Consider the following 24338-nt stretch of genomic DNA (forward strand, 5'->3'; position numbering starts at 1 on the left):
GATTTCTTTAAGCTGTACTGAAGGTGGGGCAGCTTGTGGGTTTGATTTACAGTTGATCTTGCTAGACCACCTAGAAACAGACAATAATAAGTAAACAAACCTGAGCCGCAGGACATGTACAGACGAAGATGATGGTGTTGTGTTAACAGTGTACTGAAGAGAAAGGAAGACACCATTTGACATTTGCACTTATCAATTTGTCCTTTACACCCAGCTTAAAGAATGACAGGCTAATGCAGTAAATCCTTCCTTTATCAATACAAAATGTTGTCTTTGTTGGACAAAACAATAGAAATGCATCTCACAGTTTAACACTGGGTGCCACAGCCTCTAAAATTACCACACATTTAGGTTAGTACAGGGCTCACCATCAGCATTTATTTAGTCTCACAATCTTTTTCACAAGTTATTTCCAGCTGAGGGGCTGCTGCAATTTTAAATATTTGCATTGCTAAACCAAGATTTTGATTCTGTATCATTAACCAACAAGTAAGATCATTTTTACATCCCAACACTAATGTTTCCAACATGATCTTATTGCATTGTATATAAATAGCAGGCATCTTAACAAACACCTCACACATCACTTCTATGCATTTAAAGGTTTTTGTGTCTTTTTAGGGTGTTAACACAACCTGCAAAAGTTTAGAGTGATGCAGTTAAAAAATGCATCCATCCACACATACTTACATACATATTCTACACTTGTTTATTCCAACACAGGGCCATGGGAGGGTTGGAGCCTATCCCACTGGCTATGGCCAGAGTTGAGGACACATTTAAGTGTATTTGAGTTTATTCTATAAATAAAATTATTAACAATGCATATCCATCCAAGAATCTGGTAAAGTTTGCAGGGTCGGTCAATTAAAGATGTTAGAAGTTAATAAACACATGCAGTGCAACTTTATTGTTTTTTTTTTTTTTTAATTTTGCCCCCCCCCTTTCTTGCTAAAATATAAAGTTCAGTTCCTTTTAATACCAGTTACACATTTGTCATTCAGTCCCAACTTGTTCACTGGAGTTGCCAGAGCTACATGTTTAGCTTTGACTGTCTGCTATTGTTGATTCTACAGAATGACATTTCTGAGGTAAAAATTTGTATTTAAGCAACTCCTTTTTTATGAGTTGCTTCGGCAAGGGCTGTCAAGCTTTGCATTTTTTATAAATCAAGCTCTGTCTGGCTCTGCTGTTTGTGTCCTCAATATTTTTAATATTTTTGTAAATTAATTTGGCAAATTAATTTATTTATTGAGCTATTTTTTTAATATTTCTGTATTTATTTTTTATTTTGGCACTCCCGGTCCACCATAGTCCTACATGATCCAGGAAATCAGTGTTTTCCATGCTGCATTCCCAAGTGTCTGTTCATGTAATTGGCCTTTTGTTTATGTCTTAAACCTTCAACAAACCCACCACGGTTTAGGTTTTCATGTTTTAACTTCAAGTGTAGAATAGATGAGGAAGAGTCTACATGCGTTAAGGCAGTAAACCTATTTTGGAAACCTGTACTGCTTAAACTCAAGCATTGTTAGTGGTCAGTAGCTCTGTAAGAATCAAGCATTATGTGCTGGATGTTCCAATTTATCAGAATTCTGCAGTACTGACATTGTATAATCAGAAATCTGTTTGAATTGTTTAATACATCCCACTTTCACTTTTGACTTATCACACTGAACATGTCAGGAAGAAGAGCGGTCGTCGGCCAACCTGAAAGTCAGAGGATTGATTCCAGGCTTCCCGTGACTATATGTTGAAGTGACCTCGGGCTAGACACTGAACCCCACGTTTCCTTCTGATGTGTCGGGTGGTATGAATGTGTGTGATAGAGTATGTAACAGCAGAGGTGTTGTATGAGTGTATGCATGAATGGGTGAATGTGACATGGTGTAAAGCCCTTTGAGTGGTCAACATGACTAGAAAAGTGCTATATAAATACAATCCATTAACTATTTAGCATGTACAGTGCGGGTTAGCCAGAATTTAGGCATATTTATCACAGCTGATCTCTACTGATCTCAGTTAGTAAAAAAATAAATGTGGCTGTTGTTGTAGTTGTTGCTGTTTGTCTGAGCTATCAAGTTCAATTTTAGGGGTGTCATCTGAAATTATTAATAATTTGTACCTAATCTCTAAGCATTTATATATTTAAGGCAGTACTTATAAGATAAAAAACAAAAAGATAGCAAGCAACATTCCCAGTTCTCCTGATTGTGATCATTTTCCTGCTCTGGGAAATTAGTATGTCAAATTATTCAGTGTTGATTTTCAGCTGAATCTTGTCTTTTTACACTGCTCACCACCCTTTTTGATAACTCTGTACTCAGACTCTGTACTTATCACTTCTTTTTTTTTTACTGTATGCTGTTATGTATTTAGACATCTGCTTTTACTTAAATCGTGCTTATTGTCACCCTAAAACCAACACAAGGAGATTTCTTTTGGTGCAGTTTCATATCAAACATGGGTTATCTACAAGTACTGGAGTCTAGTTCTGTATTAGCTACTTTGCTTAATGTAAACCTTGTTGCTTGGTTAGCAAAACTCAACATAACATGATTTTGAAAAAGTACATTTCTGAACCTTTAGCATTCTTGGCAAGTTCATAGGAATACAGGTCTTCTGTCAGAGTGAGAAGGGCTTTTTATGCAAAATAACATATTTAATTTATTCTTTTTTGTTTTAAATCATCTTTCCTGACATTATTATGCTATTACCTTGATTTGTGTAACTGTCAGATCAATGAGACTATTTCTCCTTATCTCTTGTGGACAACAACTCATGATTAGCTGGGCATAAAAAAAAAGAAAAAAAAAAAAAGAGTAGGCCTACTCACTGTCTTATCAGTTGTTTTAACAACAGCATGTCTTTATTTTGTGGGGTGAGTGAGACCGTTACCAGTTGTGGTTGTCTTGCCTCCTAGACCGTGGGAGGCCTGGAGTCTTTCACATCGGGGCAGTTAGACATGAATACGCCACCAACACACAGCTTCACAGGCGAACACACACTGTTCTGTGATGTAGAGGCTGATATGAGAGCATTTATTTTCTGAAGAGAAAGGAAGAAGCTCAAGGCTGAGTAAACATTGTAAGCCAATCTATCACCTTACTTAAAACCTTGCCTGATAAAAATCCACTCTTTACTTTTAAAAGATGCAGCATACTGTGAAGATGTTTAAAAACAGAAGCTTTTTAATGGTGCAGAGATTTACAGAGTCAGCAGGACCTTGTTTTTTTTTTTTAGTGCCATCGTTCTGTAAGAAGTGGACTATGATAAATAAGTCCTGCTGGAGGGATACTCATTGTTTGATAAGAACACACATGATGCCACACTAAAGGTTATGGGTATGATTTTTAAAACCTCTCTGATGTGGTTACAGCAAGCTTAAGTCTTTTGTTGTTGACTGTCTTGGATAAAACAGCTGCTGAAGTGAATATGTAACACGAACCAGAAAATATAAAGGTCTTTTAAGGTGTTAATACTAAACTTTGGCAGATTTTCACACTTTGGCAGCCCTAACAAAGGCTAATTTGGCATCCATATTGCATTCCAGTTTCATGGGGCACATCCATAACAGCCAGTGTGTTGATATCCAGCTACTGCTGTGTGATGTGGTAAAGCAAAACGCAGTTGTCGTGTGATGTTTCAGGCTGGAGTTCTGAAGTGCGGTTTCTCAGCCTTGGGATGCTGCAGGACAACAGTCCTGGGAATGTGCAAAATGAATGTCAGTGTGCCATTAAAATGAGTCGTAAGCACAGAGTTTTAAGGTTGGAAGCTAGTATAGTATTTATTTAAAGCAATACTTGTAGCAGACTTATGTGTTCTCAAATGTGTACGAGTCTGAAAAAAAAGCTCCAACATTATTGTTTAGGGATAATGTTAGACATGTTTATGATCATAGTTTATCAAAATAGCATGCTAACATTTGCTAATAAACACAAACATAAAGCCTACAGCTGAGGTTGATGTAAATGTGGTTAGCTGGTAAAATATTACAATGTCCCGTATGTGCCGTAGCTATATGAGCCAAATGAGCATGCTGCTTTGACAGACATATAGACACCCTGGTGACGGTGTCTGCCCATTGCTGCTATATAGTCAATGTGCCCTCTATATTGGCCATGTCGAGATAGGGCATTAAATTAATACAAGTGAAAAGGGAGTTGCAATTTCACAGGACAAGAAGCAGAGCTGGCTTGAGCCTTTATGGGACCCCAAGCAGAATTTGATTTGGGGAGCCCCCTCCCAGACTATGATTTGCACTTTTTAATATACAGCATGATGTATGCATGTGGCATATCAAATTTTTTTGAATTTCAAAGTAAGAGAAAACATCAGCAGACTGAAACACAAAACAAGACACATTCAGAGTAAACAAATTTGCCAGTTTAATTGTTTTTAAAATTTGGAACAGTAGTACAAAGTGTGCAAAAATCCAGTACTGTGTATTGTTTCAACACTACATGTCATTATACTATATATACTATACTATACTATACTTTATGCTTTATTAAACCTACATTCACTGCTGTTTTTTTGTTATTAAGTGTTTTTTTTTATTGTAACTCTTAAATTTGCCCCTTGGGAGCTCATTAAAGATGCGTTTCCCTGTAACTTCCAGTAAGTTTCCACAGCCAATATGGTGGCTCAGTTGGCATATGATCAAGCAGCCAGTGTGATGTTTATGTATATATGTGTATGATTGCACATCATTCAGCTTGTTGCGGTGATGGTACCTTCCTGTTGACAATACGTGGTGAGCAAATATCCAACGATCTCAGCTGTGTTGTGAATTTTTTTTGTTTTTGAAAGATCCAGGATTTCAGAAATGATATACAGGAATCATATTTCAAACTCAAGTTCTGTCTAAACAGTAAACATGTTAGCTGTAAGTTGTAAGCTTGCTTTTGGAATATTTAACAATTTTTTAACTTACATGTTTGAGCAAAGTTGTTTTGCCCTGAACAGTGTGGTTTCAGTTTGTTGTTGACATCATGGCTCCATTTTTTTTTATTTCTTTTCCTGTCACCACCCCAGTTTGGTGAAGGTCAAGCAATTAAACTATTAAACAGACTGAGAAACACTGCGATGATATGCACTGATGTCTCTTGCCTCTGTGAAGGCAGAGGATATGTTTTCAGTGACGTTGGTCTGTCTATCTGCATAGCTCAAAAAGTTTGGGATGAATTTTGATTAAATTTCAGGAAATGTAAGAAATGGAAAAAAAAGTGAGGCTATATGCTGTTTATTTTACTTTAGCTTTATGGAATGACAGGACTCGAGCAGAATACATTATTTATGGTGAGAATATCACTTTTGAAAGCATAAATCCAAGCATGGTTTCAACACAGGGTGCAGCAAAGATCTATGGCTTTTCAGGTTTTGCATGAAGGGGGTCCTCAAGGAAAATAGGTTGTGGACCACTTTACTGTGGTATATATGCTAAGTGCTTTTTCTTATCACATTCCTTTTTCATAAAATATCCCCGATAGACACATCGGGAGGCAACATGGGATTCATTGTCTTGCCCAAGGAAACTTCGGCTTGTGGTCAGGGAAAACCTGACCACCAACTTTCCTGCTGGCAGACGACTGCTCTTCCTCCTGAGCTACAGCCACCACAAGTTAAGAGAGACATACAAGCTCGCTAAGACTTAAAGTTAGTTTTTGTTTGGGTAATATCTTGTTTGGTTGCAAAATCTTTGATGAATTTGAGGTTTAGTTTGAGAAACACTATTTTGGCAGGTGGCATTGAGGCAAATTTTATGTAGGCTGCATTGTTTCAGGATCCTTCACAATTTACATAAGAGAATGGGAGTCGGTGGTGCACACTTCGGTAAGCTCTATTGCACTTAGAAAAAGCAGGTAGTTTTGTTTTCTGTTGGATTATTTTATGTTATAACATTTAAATAAATAAAAAATGATCAGAAAATCAGATAATTCATCTGCTCTTCCTGTCCATCTGTTATTTCTTTCATGACCTGGCAATAGCACAAGCAAAACAGGAAATTACTTGCAGTCCTGATGACATAGTCAGCACACAATTGAACAGAAAATTTGTTCTGCTAATTGTGTCTCATTGTTGCCTGTTGCTGGGCAACATCCAGTAAAATGAACAGTGATGCAAAAAATCGGCTGTAAGTTGAGCAGGTAGGTTGTGCAGGTTACCGTTAATTTCCTGGTACAAACAGAAAAACCACGGCAGAGTGCTGAAAGTTTAGCATCCTTGAAAATTCCCCTGAATGCTGAGTTGCTTTCTTGACAGTGGTTTAATGAACTCTAATCAACTTCCTCTAACTAACTTCCCCTTTGGGATTTTAAGTGATGTTGCACAACTTGCTTGGACCCATCACTAACAAATGGGGGGATATCCTATCAAAACCGCATTAGTCTCCCCTCGCTTCACCTAAAGAATAGAAAATATGACAATCAATAAGACAATAAATCATCAAAGCAGTAATAAATAGTTCTTTATGCTTCACTTTTTTTTCAAATAACTCTAAACATGACTTACGGGTTGCTAAATCTCCTGCTGCCGTGGGACCTCTCAACTGCGAGTGGCTCCTGTAAAGAGGTGAGGGGAAGTCCAGGAGTACATTTTACATGAACATTTTCTGAACATCAACACAGCAACAGCAGGAATCATGAGATTTAAATGCATGTTGCTGATTGCTGTCTGAAATTTGTATTTTTTATGTCTTTTTCACAGAAAACATTGCCTCGTATGTAAAAATTATATCAAATAATTGAATTGGAGATGCTCCTTAGTGTTTAAGACCACTAAAAAAAGGACAGAATCATGTCACTCATATTAAAAATGTGTCTTTTTACATAGATCATAATAATAATAATAAAAATCTCACTGTCTTTGTTTAGCATTCATTAATAGAGGATAACAGCATGCATGACTCAGCGACTTTAAATAATAACTCGGGTTCCAGGCTGAATCAAATACTGGTACTCATTTATTTAGAGCTATAACATTTATTGTGGACAAGTGTTTGCCAAGTAGCATTCATATGTAGTGTATAAGCATTTAGCCCACATTTAAGCCAAATAATAATGTTAAATGTATTATTATTATGCACCAAATAACCAAATGCCAGGACCAAAGTGCAAGATGATATTTGGGTTTTCTGAACAAATAAATTGTTGGTCACCTGTTGCCTGGCTAGTAAATAATGTCAAATTACAGACCAGTGCTTTTGTGTATTAGCTTAAACTAATAAGATCATACCATGACAGGCAGCTCACCTCAAGTGTTTGTAAAAGTAGGAAATGAGCTTTAATAAAATAATATAATGACGATTTATTTTTTACTTGTTAACTTTTCTGTTTACTTGCTGCTGAGAGATGAGCTAAAAGACTGACTTTGGACCCTGTTATTACTATAATGGCTAACCCTTTCTGATTAGAACTGGTGCTTTAACCCATAAAAAGGGTTTACAAGGAATTATGTGAACTGCATCAAGAAATATATCTGTTTACAGCTAGATTATAGTGTTATAAAACATTTATTACATGCTTACATAATGTTAATGAGTGCTAATGGGGATTACAGTAAAGTGTTGCCAATACTTGCTGTAAACACTTCTATTAACACATTTATAATTCCCCAAACAGTAAGATTTTCATTTTAAACTCCACAGTATAAATAAAGACTTTTTTATTTATGCTGCCAGTAAAGCAAAGTGTGAGATTTCAACTAGCTATACTAGAGTACTTAAACTATGTAATCTGCAATTTTTATCTACTGAGGGAATTTTGAGATTATTAACATTTTATACAAAAACATGACTAGAATTCAAAGTTTTTTTCTCACAAGTCTACCTATATTATGACTTTATAAAGCAGCTACACCTTAACCCATGGATGGCTGATGGTCTTATTGGGCTTAAAAAAAAAATTAGACAACTTTTGTTTGGCATCCTTATTTATACAAAGAAATTTGATAAAAGTCAAGTGCAATATTTTTTGTTTGATTTGTTTAACTGAGATCTCTTGATCCCTAACCCTAATCTAATAGAGACTTATGTTATATTAAACCACTGTAGTACGTCACCCAACACATGATGGCATGGCTGATCAAGGCCCTGGAAGCAAGTAATGTCAGGTAAAATTTGTCTCCCAGGGTAACCACAGACCACTTTCTTTAAAACATATGGAGCATCTGAGTTTTTGTCTAGTGTCATTACTATGGTATTTTTCTCTATTTTTTTTTTTTTTATGTTTTTGAGGTGGAGAAGAGTGTTACTCATTCACTTTCTCCACATAGTTTTCCGGGCTCTCTTCTCTACGTCTTATTGTACGCCTGCTGCAAGCAGGCCGGTTGTGTTATTAGTCATGATGAGTAAAGTTTAAACCACTTGATTTAATCCGTAACACCACATGAGCTGGAGCTCACACAGGTCACTGAGTGCATATTTATGATATAAATAAATTTACAGAGTTCACAAAGAAACGCTGCAACAAGGTTTGGGATTTGGCAGAAAAACTCACGCTGTAGACGTGAGGCATGCAATCATGAAGATGGAAGTTGTCTTAAAAACATATTCAGTTAGTGTGAAGGTGTACAAGACCAAGTAATTTTGGTAGACTCGTCACCACTTCATTTTTTCAACAGATGGCGGTGTTGTTTTCATGTCACTTCAAAACGAAGGCTGCTGTTTTTAGGCCACAGCTCTCCCAGGGACTTTTGTTCTGTGTCTGTGCAGCCTCCTACATATCCCTGCTCTGTCAGGTCTACACTCACCGCACTTTAACCAACGTGTTTCTCATTTTTCTCTTTCTCTGTCTTTTTTTTTTTTTCTTTCTTTTTTAGGAGTCTCTTTTTACATTTTTTTTGTTCTACTTCTCTCTCATTTCTGGTGCATAACACAAAAAGAGAAAAGTAGATTTTCTACTCTTCTGCTCGCACTGAAACCGAATCAAAAAAAGAGAACTGCTTTGATCGATGAGGCATTAAAGGTGACACGATTCTGACTGAACCCACTTTAAGAAACTAATGCTTCATAGTGAAATATAAACTATGACTATAGCACATAATGCAGAATGACAATGATAATTTTTTTTCTAAATATAAAAATCAAAGGCTTCCCACATTTTGTTTCAGTGGAGTTTCACATTTTTTAAAAAGCAGACTCATTCATGTTGTTTACTTTTTGCTCCTTTATTTTTCTTTATCCTCTTATTATGTAAAATATAAATAACACAAAAATGGAAGGAAGTAAATTTATGCTCACATTCTCAAATTCATTCTAAGTCAGAATTATAATTTTTATATCTGTTTTTATTTGTTTAAACAAAAAACAAATAGATTCTTTAATGTTCTTATTTATTTTGACTCTTCATTATGGTTTTTATTAATTCTCTCTGTCCTTCCTACTTCTTACTGGTAATGTTCTCTCATTTTCTCCCCTTTTATAACTTCAAAACATCAACGGCAGAGAAAGAGGAAAAGGATTTTATACTCTACCCACCGTGTTCTCATCTTCTCAGCTTCCTTTTCACTTTTTGAAACACATGCTGCGCCTGATCGCATCAAAGCCCAGCCTCTGCGTCGTCTTTTCTGCTCTCTGACTAATTTTGATAGTAAAAGACGCCGAGTAAAGCTGCTCCTGTGTCCATTTTATATTTTTAGGTGACACAGTCATGCTGGATTATGTCATGTTTTCGAGTTTGCTTTGTGAAATAGGTCGGTGGGACGGTCGTCTCCAGCGACAACTGTTTACATCCCACAGAGATGAACCCTATCTGGGCTGTCTGGGGAAAAATTGTCCACCTCGGTTTTGATTTGACTTTGTGTTCATTGTTTTTGTCTGATGCTAGAAAATTGTAGTCGGAGGCTGGCTGCTTTTTCTAAAAATGTTGTTTTAGTTACAGGCCCCAGGACGTTCCTCCGGTTACCCAAGTGTGAAACACAAAGCTAAACTATTGAAGTTGATGTAGAAAAGAATGCTTAGTAATTATATGAGTCTGGATTTGAGCACAAAGCTTCGTTGCTTTGCTTTGGGTTTGTGTTTTTTAATAAATAAAACTACCAGTAATAGTGAAACTGTGAATCAGAATGAGAATTTCTTTGATCGCTAATCTTTTAAAGGTGACATATAAATTCTTGAGTAGTGGGTGGAGTGCTGTTAAATGTTTGCAAAAGGTTATTTACTTTTTAAGGTTTAATCTACATTTCTGAAAGTGTGCTGCTTCATAATGACATTTTATGTATTCTGCACAAACATTTATTATCTGTAAGAATATTTTTATGCTACTAACTGATTCTACTCTGAGATTAAAATTATATTTAGTAAACAAATTTACAATATAGATTGTATATCATGACCACTGTCACTTTTTAAAAAAAATCAAGTTGGAATGAATATTTGGTGTAAATAAAATAGTGTCTCATACTGAAAATGAAGCAGGTATCGTGACTTTATTTATGCTCAACTACAAGTGGCAGTTTGAAAACATGCTGGTCAAACTGACATGTAAGCTGTAACATGTGACCATTTTATGATAATTGGTGTCAGACTTGTTTTCTTTGTATAAATAAATCCATAAGTCATTCTGAAACTATGATGCTTTGGAGTGATAATATTACCAGAGCACCAGGGGAAATTTGCCTTGTGAAATGTTCGGTTCTCTGACAACCCACTCAGTTTCGACTGGAAAAAAAAAAAAAAAAAAAAAAAAAAAAAACTTTTAACCTTTTCAGCAACAACAAATGCATGCTTAAAAAATAAGAGGAAGAGGAAAAAAAAAACTTGCCAATTTCACTGCTGACAACTATTTCAATGTAAAAATCCTGCCATGGGCTGTAAAGAGTTAAAATTTCAGCAGATCACCGAGTCATCTGAATACACAGTTTGACTCATTAGTTTTCTTTTGACTTTGTTTTTCCCTTTCTTTCTTTTTGTTTTAATCTCCTGTTAATTTCTTTCTGGTTTATGACAGAGACCAGCAGCTTAAAGATGGTTTCACAGCTCATAATTTATCAGCATATGTTTAATTTTACAGGAGACCTAGCCTCAGTTTGACATCTTCATTTGAAATATCTTGCTATAAAATTGAACTTTTTCTTTTTTAAACTTTTAAAAAGGTATTTAGATTAAAAAACAAACAAACAAACAAACAAAAAAAAAACGGCTGCTTAAGTTAATTGTTTCTCTGTGTTAGTATTAATGACATCTGCTGCTGGGGAATCAGTTGTCTTTGCTGTTTTAATCTCTAATCCTAATTACTGCCATGAAGGCTCAAAGGAAGTTTTCTGAAGATGCTCGTACATGGTGGTTGGTTTTAGATATTAAATGTCACCAACTGTACACTGAGTCTCCCTGACCTAAAATGAGACAATAAGTAAATATAAACATGTTTATGGTTTCAGAAAGGCAGTGTTTTGTGTGTGTGTGGGTGGCATCACTTTGTTGCCATCAGTGACAGTTTGACTGATTGTCTCGCTGGCTTGTTCTGTATGTTTGTGTGTGTGTTTGCACAACTACAGTATTTTTATTTTTGTATTTATTCATATAAGTATCTGAGTTTTTGCATATTGTTTACACACATTTGGTACGCTATTATTATTAGTGTATCTGAACAGATGTGTGTTTGCATTGTGTATTTGTGCATTTGTCATTATTTTGTGGTGGGATTCTGTAAATTTTTGTGCTCCTCATTTTGTATGTTTCTTCTTATTTTTATGTGCAAGGTTTGAGTTTGTGTGTATTTTTTGCTTCTGTTTACACGTTTTTCAGCTTTGTCTTTATACAGTATATCTGTTAATCCACTGACCAATTGCATACATATTAGCGTTGTATATGTGTGTACATGTACGCAATTGATAATTATGTAATTTAACACCATTAATTTGCTTAAAAGATGTGTGTTTTCACATATAAAGTGCAAATATGTACCTTCATTATATGCTAAACTTTGTATATAATGTTGTGTGTGTATGAGTGTGTGTGTCCCTATTTAAATACCTTTTACACAGGTCATATTAATATGTGTAACACAACAGTGTGTAAATCTGCGTATCCTTGTGAATGGGCATTTTCTGTCTTAGTGTGGTTGCTGTTATGAGTGTACCTCTCCAGTTTTATGTCAGTATTTACATTCAGTATGTGTGTGAAGCATGTGAGTATGCAGTTTTGTTACGTGCTGCATGTGCATATATGTTTCTTTATGTGTATTATGTATTTGTGTGTGTATGTATTTGTTTTTTAATCAAATATAGGACTGGTAGTATTCATATTCCTATTTTGTGTGAGTGTGTGGTATATAGACTGCAGCATTTAGGTAAATATAATTTCCCAGGTACCATACAACATGCCAATAAATACATACACTGTGGCACACATACATACTCAAGCTACAGCACATATTAGCACATTGTATAGACACTTAAATTAACATGCATGCAAGTGCTCACACTTTAACTACAGCATTTGGGTTAATTTAATTTTCCAGGGGATCATGCATTACTAGTAGTGTCTTCATGAATGCCCACATGTATGTGCTTACTGCAATACACATTCTGATTGCAGTGATCAGAGATGCAACTTCTTGTGTGCATTCTGTTTAAATGTGTGGGTGTACATACACTATTTGTTTGCACTGGGTACAGTGTGCATCTACAGAGTTAAATGTGTGTGTTATGTCTGTGTGAAAGCATGTTCACTTGTGTATCTGTTTATGAAAATGCACATTCATCTCTAGCTGTGGAGGGCTCTGTGAGTCTGTAGCCTGGCAGTACTGTGCATGTTTGTGTGCATACCTATTGTCAGGATATGTGTTAATATTGCATGTTTCAAATGAATTTAGTGCCAGTATTGTTATTCTTTACTATTCATTAAGTCAGCAACATGTAAGTTTAAGGTAGATTATGACAGTTATCACCATGCTGAATGCAAATTGTTTCTTTTCAGTAATTTAAGATCACTAATTATTTACAACCCACGTGAGCACTTCCACTACCATCATAAATGATGTTATATCTTCATAGACATTGGTTTTCAGATCTGCAGCAGACAATCAGACACGCTGAGCTTTGCTCCTGTGGCCTGATGTAGCTTGACAAGTCCAAATCCAAAAATCCAAAAGTCAAAGTGTGAGTACTAGCATGCATGTGGGTTTAGCTAATACTGACTGTAGCCTGTGTGTTTATGTGTGGCACTGTGTATGTATTTATTTGCATGCACATTAACGTGTGAAAGAGTTTGTTCCTACTTCTCACTGCCCATCATCTTTCCCGCCTGACTTTTACACACTGAAATCAGAGACTGTTTACGCCTTGTTTGAGGCACATGACAAGATTTCATGCTTTGTTTAAGATAATCACCGGCATTGCTGTATGCACACTCTTCTTACTGTAAGACACTAAGCACAGATGTTGACATTCAGTTAAAACCTCACATCTGCTAGAGGTCAGCTTTTAAGGAACTAAGAAACAGACTTGTTTTTAACTTAACCACCATGTTGTTTTTTAATTTGTTTGTTTTTTTTCTACTTTTTTCTCTATTAAAATTGAATTTATCCTTTTATATCATATCTATTTCTGTGGATGCATTTATTCTATTTGAGTCTTGGACACAAATAGAATTAACACTGCAAATACAAACTGGTTAATGCTGATGAAAAATCTGCTTTACATTTCTTTATCACCTTCATACAATGTGTAGAATGTGGCTAAGGGAGGAGTTGCCACACTAGCACATTTTGAGTTTTGATAAGGTCAGACAAACATGAAAGCAACAGGGAGGTCTGCAGGACCCCAAACAAAGAGGAAATAACTGTCAGCAAAACACAAGGGTTACACAACCCTTTGAGTTAAAAATGGCCCTTTAAATTGCCTTACAAAACTGAACATAGCCATTTTGGTTTTGGCATTCTTTAACACTTTTAAATTAAATTATTTATATATATATATATATATATATATATATATATATATATATATATATATATATATATATATATATATATATATATGTGTATGTATGTATGTGTATGTATGTATGTATGTATATATATATATATATATATATGTAAAGAATGTTTATCTTTTTTTCATGGTAGCAACTTCCATGACCTCAATGATAGGAGCTGGAGAAGTAGCCTGTTCTTTAAATTACTAGTGTGTAACTCACAACTAGTTTCCTTTGTCCTCTTGGGCCCTTCTACGAGATAATGACCCTTGAATGAACTTTTTTTTTTTTTTTTTTAAGAAAAACACTAGGTTAACGCTAGAAAGATGGAAACACTGACCTCAGACTTTCTGCCACGCGTGTGAAAGCATTACTTATCATTCTGCATCGTGCACATTAATAATGCTCTCCATGAAGCCTTCAAACATTTTAATACTGAAAAATTAGTTATAAAACAGATTTTTTTTGTCAGTTTAATCAGTTTAATTTCTGTTTCTGTGCTCTCTGTGTCATAACAACAACACTTTAAATCCTGATGGAAACATTGCAGCAAAGATGGGTGTTTGTACATTCAACACTGTCTGATCTTTATTACTGATTTCAGTTGCTTGAATTGTCCTCAGCAGGACACATTTATTATTTTATTATCATGATTTGATTTTGATCTTGTAGTCACTGTGGTTTCAACAGTGTTTATTTAAAAGTCTGGATTTTATTTTATTTATTTTGAAACTGAAAATCAAATTACACTCATATGCAGATATCTGTCATGTTTTCATGTGTGGATTTCACCTCCTGTTTACAATATTATGGTCTCTGTGTGTGTTGCAGTTATAAGTTAGCCGTGTGCTCAGTTCTGTGTTTGGATGACTGCACTGATATTAATGCTGGTAGCTGCTCTGCTTGTCAGAGCTTTCAAACATTAAGGCATTGCCTCTAAAGTACTTCTGACAGTACCCCCATCACTTCATGGTTTTGCTTGAGTTTGGTTGAGTCTGTTGAAGCGTGGTGAAGGTGTTCTAAGTAGAGCATGTTAAATACTTACCATATCCTGCTTATATAAGGTAACTGCAAAAACCTCATATTTATGCATTGTCAGAATTAAAATTTTTTTTTTTTTTTGCTTGTGGGAGTTCTGAGTCTTACATCACTAAACACTTGATTTAGTCTGAGTTGACTGAGCATGGCTTCAATTCCATGTTTTTTTTGCTCAAATTAATTCTAAAGTTGCTTGGCTGACAGAGAATTAAGCCACTGATTTTCTATACCAAGGGCAACAACACTACCACTACACGGAGGCTATGACAGTAAGATCTGCAATCTGCAAGAGCATCGATCGCGGCCACACAGGAACAGACACCAAGCACAAAAACAGTAGAAGCTGGGACGAGGATTCTACGCTTCTTAGACACACCAATGCATAGTGGCACTGGAGTAGTGTACAGAAACATCCAATTCAAGGCTGGGTTGCTAGTCCCAAAGCCTAGATGGGAGATGCCGCTAAAGTTGGTTTTGAATGACAAAGCTAGATCTGTGGCGGTACTATGCAATCTGTGACTCTGGTAACCTTGTGATGTTAACAAACAGCCCTGGTAACTAGAAAAATTAAATGGGACATCTAGATTCCAGGAAACTGGTGATGGCTAACCAGCTTGACACTGGTGTGATTAACAAACTAGCGAAGACCAAAACTTATCGAAAGCTGAAAGAGGAAGTTGAAAATATTTAGATGGTGAAGACAATAACAGTGGCAGTTGTAAATGGAATACTTGGGGTCATGGCCTCCAAACTGGAAAAGTGTTTGTTTTTTTTTCTGACAGTGTTATTATTTAGTAAACTGCCACTTATGGTTGTACTTGTGTTTTTGTTTCATAAAGTAGTAGTAGTAGTAGTAGTTATACAGTTCAGATTAAGCATACTGAAATACAATACTTTGTAGCCTGATTCAGTATCTTGACTGTTGGCATTTGTCTTTGTTTGGCTTCTTATTTCATGAATACTTCAACTCTCCTTCTGCTCTTTGTGTTGTACCACTTAGTGACACATAGTGACATTCCTGTACAATTTCCCACTGGTCACCTCACCACTTCCAGTGGCAACTTCTTCCTGGGCTTAGTACCAAAAAACAAAACAAACAAACAAAAACTTAGTTTGTTTTTCCAACTAGACCAGCATAATGCGTCGGTACACTAACACTAAAACTGCAGCATTTACACAACACTCATGAAATTGAGCTTGAACACCATGAGTGTGCTGTTGAAACAGTCTCTTCAGGAAGAACATCACTCATGCCTTCAAAAACCTCAAGTTTTCTGTGTTCAGGTGCGGAAGCTATTTTGTTATTCTGGTGGGAGAGAAAGAGGAAGGAAGGTGACGTCACAGAGTGACAAAGTCAACTTGGAAATATCATGGTGGATGGATGATGTAGCAAAACATTAGATGCACCTGTTGGTTTTCCATTTGACCATGATCGTTTCCCTTATTGAAGATGTACTTGTACCCATGGTGAAGCATGGACAACAAAATGTTCTTGGTGCACGGGAAGCTGGATCAGAAAAGGATTTTGCTTTTGTATCTTGAGAAGTAGACATAATGATGTGAACTTACACATCATTTCCAGGTATGTTTGTCCCACTATTTGACCATTGTTGATCATTGTTGTTGTGAAGCTTTTGTTGTCTGTTACTCTTAACATTTGGGAACTGTACACAAAGTTCATATTAAATGTAAACATACCACAGAAAGATGTATACTGAGAACCGTAACATATTGATTCTGGATTTTCCCTGTGCTGCACTGCCTCAGCTACTCACTGATATTAAACCTCTCACTTCCTTTTTGACTACACTTTGTTTACCAGCCAACTTGCTATTTTTACAGGAGGCCTCTGCTCGCTCACAGACTCAGTTTACCGTTAAAAGGATGTGCTCTCTTCTGCACGTGTCTGCTTTGAAACAACACAATAATAATCACTGTGTAGTTATTTGTTATGTCAACAGTCTAGTTACATTGCAGGCTAATATTTTAATGCAAAATGTGCTCATGCTAAAAAGTAGGCAAATACCACCCAAATTACAGTCTATATTTACATTGACTTTATTTTGTTTCACTTGACTTTTATTAAAATAACAAATTTGAGTACTTTTTGTACATGAGTTCATTCTGAATGCACTTTCCCTCTTTGATTCCATCAGACAATAAAACACTGCAAATATGTGAAGCAGAACTCTGTAGTTACTCAGTTTCATTGCTTGTTTTGCTTTTTGTGCAGCTCTTGAAATGCTCTGATTACAATACATCTAATCTTTATATATTAATGTACAGTGTAAATGTTTTATAAACAAAAACAAAAGACATTTTTGGATGATTTTATATGTGGCAAACAATGCAGAAAAGTAACTCAAATTCACAGCTACAAAGTTTTTGCATAAAAGTTCCAATACTGTTTACAACTGTTAGATCTGACTTTTTTTTCTCTTTGTTTTTTCTGCCTTAGTAATTTGTTGGTTTGGACCCAGTTTCATTAGACACCTTAATGTCAACTTAAACTTTGTTTTTACATTCATTTTACTGACTTTGTGCAGGTTGCAACACAACCAGCACAAGATCAGTTTAACATTTTTGTACACATATAAAACATCAGGCTGATAAAGTTAGCATCACCACTGTCTTTTCCATGTCTGTTGTTCTTATTTCAACAAAAGCTGCCACTTACTTTCTAAACATTGCTGCACCTGATAAAATTAGCCAGTTGAACCCATTCCCTCTGTCTGTAGTAGCAGGTATATCATCTTTGGCCTAAAACTTTAACCAGAGAACAGGTGTGTAACTATGACAACAAGAGGGGATGGCATTACATTATGTCCAACATGTTATTTCAAATAATCCCAGCTCTAACCGAAACATGATCAGGTTAGTTTACTACTTTTGCCTACCCAACACAGTGGGGCAGAGACCTACCTTCTAATTTTTAATCAATCTCATGTCATTTTGTTCCTTGTGTCAGCCTCAGAGCCTCTCTGTTAAACTTTATGTTTAGCAGACATGTGTTCTGCCACGAAAAAGCTTTTTGTTGCCTGGTGGGTCTTGTGTTCTGACTAAAGCCAAACTGTACGGACTAACCTGTGTATATTGTACACGGAGGTGAACGGCAATTAAATACTTTATGATTGCACCCAAGAGCCATATGCTGCCAGGTGTTAGCAGGTGTTTAATCAAGCGTGAAAAAGGTTTAAGTTTCTGAATATCTTCATCATTGATTATGTTTTCCAAAAATATTTGTTTTATGGGACCAAAATTTGTTTGTGTATGGGTGATGAGTCAAAGCATATAGAAAAACTACATTTGTAAAAATGTTTATGTAGAAAAAGCCTGTGGAAAGAAGAAAAAAAAAAAAAAAAAGTAGTAAAACCAGTGGCCTTGTGGACCAAATGTAACTACTATCTGTTAAAAAGAGTCACCTGGGGAACAACCAGCTATGTAGTGGCAGCAGCTGTGAGCTGGGAATACGTACCAGCTTTCTGAGCATTTTGCATGTACTGTAAATACAGCCAAAATAAACTGTACTCCATTCTGTATTTTAGACCTTAACTATTACCTGATAGCAAAAGCAGAAACATATGTAAATGAGAATGGTGTCATACTAAGCTGTTTTAAAATACAGTTTACGGGAGATAAATGAATATTACTCATCTTAAGTGAAATATTGTGGAATATAAATAAGTTTTGCTGCTCTCAATGTACTTAGAAGAGGGTGTTTTTCAGTTTTCATTTGATCAAGCCATCTCTGTTCTCCAAACAATGGTTTGCTTTTTTTTTCTTTGTTTTTTTTTATCTTCCAATCATGAGTCGCCCTCCAGCTCTGCTAAGAAACACAACAGTTCCCACCTGTAAATAGGAGCTATAGTCCAAAGTTGGCTTACACCATCTCCAAAAGAACCAAATGATTATGACTTGCACAGTTCTGTGTAGGCTTGTTGTTGCAGGCTAAATATGGGGTAAGGACTTGAGTTGCTGGTTTTTAACCGTTAAAGCGTAGGCTGGGAGGCCCTCATTAGAATAGTGAAGATGTGCATTGTGTTCAGATGCAGATGCTGACCCCCAGGCAGAGCTGTTGTTTAATTGTATGAGAGAGAGAGAGAGAAAAAAAAAACTTGGAAAAAAGAAAATTTGATATAAAAAGAGATAACTATTAACATTCAGTTTACTATATTTTTTTATTCATGCAAAGCATATTGTTATTTTTTTTATTTTTTTATATTTCAATCACATTTTATTTATTTAAGTGGACCTCATTGCAGCATCAATGATAGATAAGTTCACCGGTAGATTTAATAAAATATTGAATCACCAAATCTGCATAGGATTAAAAATCTCCTGCTGGAGATGAGACAGAAAAGGCATTTAAAGATAGAGATAACACAAAGATTGAATATGTGTTGAATTGTCTTAATAAAAAGTTAAGCAACAAGAAAGTAAAAGTTGACCACCCACATTATACTTTCTTTTGCCTTCTCTTTCTGTCACACACAGACTCTGGCTTCATGTTTAGTCAAAGAGCTGCCCACACACACACAAAAAAAAAAAAAAACTCCTAGCATCTGTCTGCTGTGTGTGGGATGACCTTTCAGACAATGCCTTATGTGTCAAACAACACACTCATGCGTATAAATATAAGGTAGAAACATTTATTAAAGGGAGAGCTTAAAAAAGTAAAATAAAACCTGAGGATTTGTTACGCAGACTCAAAATGTAGCCTGAAGCATTTAGATGAAAGGAAATTCTGCTAAACTTGTCCACTAAGTACATTTAACAATGCTTGGGTTGACAAGTTTCCCCAGAAGATGGGTAGTTAAAAAAATAAATAAATAAAAAGTTCCGTTTTCAGGGGTACTGCTGTTCCAGGAAAATGGACCAAATTTTATTAGGGGAATTTTTTTTTTTTTTTTTTTTTTTTTTGCTTTTCATTTTAATACATGTGTTCTTTGAATAGATGAAAAAATAAATACATAAATAAAAAAACACTGATACCAATCTAACTTTTCCCTTATAAAAATTAGGGCAGTATCAACGGATATGTTGGCACTTTAGAAAATGAGTTTCTTTTAATATGAAACAAGATGTAGTCATCCACAGTCTTTCAGTGGTTAACATGTGAGAGACAATTGATTACAGTGTTGAAAGTATCCTGGTACCTCTATCAAATAAATAAATATTAACACTGCATACTGTAGAAAAAAGAGAAATATTTCAGCTAAAGAGTGGATTTTTAGCAGTTTAGCAATTCACTTCATTTCATATGAAAAGTGTTTGCAGCTCTTCCCGCACAGAAAGGCATTTCTCATGAAAACGTGCTCCGTGTGTCTGTGTGTTTTTTTTTTCCTCTACACAAACTGTGTCATGCATGCAGAGACATTTATGAGTCAGCTGAAAGGAGCATGATATCATACTGCACCCAGGAAATTCATAGTATTAAAGGAAAAACTTGGAAAATGTTTTAGGATTTCTAAACACACAAACTCTATTAAAAGAATTTTTAAGAGCTACAAATCAAATTATGCTATAACTGCAATACCAGACAACAATAGATCAAACTATTCTTTTTCTTCTCTCACAGTGATTTACTTTGATGTCAGTGATCTAACAGAGTTTATCTGCTTGTTTTGAAAGATGTTGCTTCCAGGACTCCATTCTTGGTGAGATGATTGTTTAAAGGGGAAATTTTTGTCTTGTCTTTTGCAGGGCTTAGACAGGATGGAGAGGCAGTTTCACCGCAGGACTATGAGGCTGGTTTCCACCACATTCACCCATCCTAACAAGTGGTGGGGAAACCACCTTAGCAAAGCTCATCTGGTAGGAGTTTACGTCTGTCTAATGTACTTACAGTTTGATATGGCCTTGATGATATCAAACATGTTTGTCTGATGATAATCCCAAACTATGTCTGTTGTGCTGGTGTGGGTAATGTGATCTGTAATCTACATATACATATATACACACATGGACAAAAATGACGGTACCCTAAAACTTATTTTGTGGCACAACCTTTTGAGGCAACCACTGCAATCAAAAGATTCCTGTAACTGGCAATGAGACTTCTGCACCTCTCAGCAGGTATTTTGGCCCACTCCTCATAAAGCAAACTGCTCCAGTTGTCTCAGGTTTGAAGGGAGCCTTTTCCAGACGGCATGTTTCAGGTCCTTCCAAAGATGCTCAATAGGATTTAGGTCAGGGCTCATAGAAGGCCGCTTTAGAATAGTCCAGTGTTTTCCTCTTAGACATTCTTGGGTGTTTTTAGCTGTGTTTTGGGTCATTGTCCTGTTGCAAGACCCATGACCGGCAACTGAGACCAAGCTTTCTGACACTGGCCAGCACATTTCTCTCTAGAATCCCTTGATAGTCTTGAGATTTCATTGTACCTGCACAGATTCAAGACACCCTGTGTCAGATGCAGCAAAGCAGCCCCAGAACATAACAGAGACTCCTCCATGTTTCACAGTAGGGACGGTGTTCTTTTCTTCATATGCTTCGTTTTTCCTTCTGTAAACATAGAGCTAATGTGTCTTGGCAAAAAGTTCCATTTTTGTCTCATCTGTCTATAGGACATTCTCCCAGAAGCTTTGTGGCTTGTCAACATGTAGTTTGGCAAATTCCAATCTGGCTTTTGTATAATTTGTTTTCAGCAATGGTGTCCTCCTTGGTCGTTTCCCATTAAGTCCACTCTGGCTCAAACAATGACCGATGGTGCGATCTCACATTGATGTTCCTTGAGCTTGAAGTTCACCTTTAATCTCTTTTTCTGGGCTCTTTTGTTACCGTTAGTATTATCCGTCTCTTTGATTTGTCATCAATTTTTCTCCTGTGGCCACGTCCAGGGAGGTTGGCTACAGTCCAATGGATCTTAAATTTCTGAACATTATGTGCAGCTGTAGTCACAGGATCATCAACATCAACATGCTTGTCTATAATTTTCTTTCTAATCTCCTGAGACAACTCTTTCCTTTGCGTCCTCTGGTCCATGTTGAGTGTGGTACACACCATGTCACCAAACAGCAATGACTACCTGTAACCCTATATATAGGCCCACTGACTGATTACAGGATTGTAGACACCTGTGATGCCAAAATAGTGCACACACTCTGTAACTGGTCTGTTCAACACAGTTACACACAGAACACAGCCAGAAAGTGATGTTTTTCCCAAAGAAAGTGAAGTCTGTTTACCTAAAAAGGGAGCAAAAAAAAAAAAAAACAAACAAAAAAAAAACCCATAGGGTAAGAAAGTGAAGTGAGGGCTAGCAGCGTCTTTTTAAGCTGATGGAGAAGAGAGGTGAGCAGCACCACACAGTTTAAGCTGATATCAGCAGCAGTTGTCTGTAGGGAACACGATAGGATTCATTTGGGGACAACACTGACTGAAATTTATTGAAAGTTGTACCGTATAATCATTTGATTTTATGGACCATGTGTTAAAGAATATTTGTATTTTTTATTGATATTTCAGCCCTTTCCCAGCAATCAGTTATGACATATTTGCTGTAAAAGGATTCCTTGTAATTTCTGGATTGTGAAAATGTCACTGTCATTGTGTTTTCTCAAAAACCAAATGCACTAGACCCCAAAGCCTGTAATGTTGATAAAAAATGATCTACCATAATTTTTTAAATTAATAAAAAAGGACAGCATGAGAATTTTACAAGTTTAAGGCCACAATGACTGAATAATGTGTCATAGTCTGATTATTATAACCCCTACTATTGGTTTTTTGAGTCAGATTTAAAACCTTTTAAAAATATCTAACCTTAAAAAAGAGGAACAGGAATGTCTTATAATTATTACCACATTACTTCATTCAGTGCTTTAACTAGAAAATAAGGGAGTGACACAAATAAGAAAGCTGTCCAGCCTGCATGTTATAAGGTACAGAATAAAATTATGTTTACAGACATACAGGAGGTGCAATACAAGCATGACTCGTGTTTGTTGATGTAGTCTAACAAATGACTTATTGCATAGCAATCATATATATACTGAACCCTCCCAGTACCACTTTAACATTGTAACATCAGTACTAGTAAAGCTTAACATCATGAACCACATGGCTCTCAGTTTCAGACACAGCAGCAGCAGGTCTATCATCATGTCCAGATAAACACTGTAGATATGAAACAAGAGGCAGGCAGTAAAGTTTTTCAATTTGCAAATAATCATCTGCAACTGATTCAAATAATAATAATAATAATAAAAAAAAATCTTAGTAACACATCAAGTTTTATTCTATTGTGTACCATGCTATAAGCTGCTTTAGATAATCTTGTATCTATCTTGCTTGCATGGGGTTTGTCCTCCTTGTGGTAGAGAGTGAGATATACCTGTAGAAGATGCAAGTGAAGAAATTAGAGCTGACGTTTGCAATAAAGGTAGCGAGGAGGTTAAGGAGGGGAAAGCAGAGGAACAGGAAGACAGTGAGCGGCTGAGCAATACAGAAAAGCCAAATTTAACCAGGACTGTGGCCAGGGAAGCCATTTTGCACTTTAGAGGTTAAACTATGATCATATTTATTACCTTGGTCTTATACCATGGGACAAGTATGCGTGAGAACTATCGATCAAGTCCACATAGGGGCCCACCAAGATGGTTTGTACATAGGTTCCAGGATTTCGTGCTAAGCCCCTGCTTTTCTGTTAACACTGTGACCAATTGAAGTAGATTTCCTACCTGTCTGCCTTTAGCCAAGTCACCAAACCTTTTTTTTTTCCATAGTCCTGCATTCAAGCTAGTACAACTGAATTGTTGTGTAACAGAGTGCTTGCGTACCTCGTTCATGCTGTTTCTAGCTGATCTTAAAGAGGTCTTGTTTAATTGTCAGATATAATAAACAGAATGCATCCTTTCAGCACGGAGAATAATATAAAAGCATACACTATAAAACCGACTGTTAATCCTTACAAACTTCTAGCTTCTATCACTCTCTTCTGATTCCTGCTGTTTATTTATTAGTTAATTCTGGTTGACAGTCAGTAGAGCTGCAGCAGCTCAGAGTAATTATCTGAAGTGGAGTCCAACCATTCATCATAGTCCAAAATATCAATAGTGTGAACGTCTCTGGAGACGCCAAAAAAAAACAAACACAAAAAAAAACAAACAACAAACAAACAAACAAAAACAACAACAACAAAAAAAAAACTGATGGACCAGATTGGGTAAATATGAGGAAAATTTTCAGTAGTGGTATATAGTGAGATATATAGTGAGATCTATTTACAACTGACTACAGCTTACCATGGAATTTTTTTTCCATGGAAATTTACCATATAGAAAAGCCAAACCGCAAAAGAATTGAAACAGTTTAAGGAAAAATTATATTGTGGATTTGCAAACAAGACAGCAATTTCTACATTTTCTCTGCAAAATAGCACTGA

General features: G+C 36.0%; 1 long non-coding RNA gene across 5 annotated transcripts in view; it reads left to right on the top strand.

Annotated features, from left to right (window-relative positions):
- LOC121655904 overlaps positions 1-24338 on the top strand; it is a 90262-nt gene that overhangs the window by 46524 nt on the left and 19400 nt on the right. For all 5 annotated transcript variants that reach the window (XR_006013329.1, XR_006013328.1, XR_006013327.1 and 2 more), the window contains one exon: positions 20660-20770. This is a non-coding gene — a long non-coding RNA (uncharacterized LOC121655904). The remainder of the gene's footprint in view (positions 1-20659; positions 20771-24338) is intronic.

The sequence above is a fragment of the Melanotaenia boesemani genome, chromosome 16 (assembly GCF_017639745.1).
Source record: "Melanotaenia boesemani isolate fMelBoe1 chromosome 16, fMelBoe1.pri, whole genome shotgun sequence".
NCBI lineage: Eukaryota > Metazoa > Chordata > Actinopteri > Atheriniformes > Melanotaeniidae > Melanotaenia > Melanotaenia boesemani.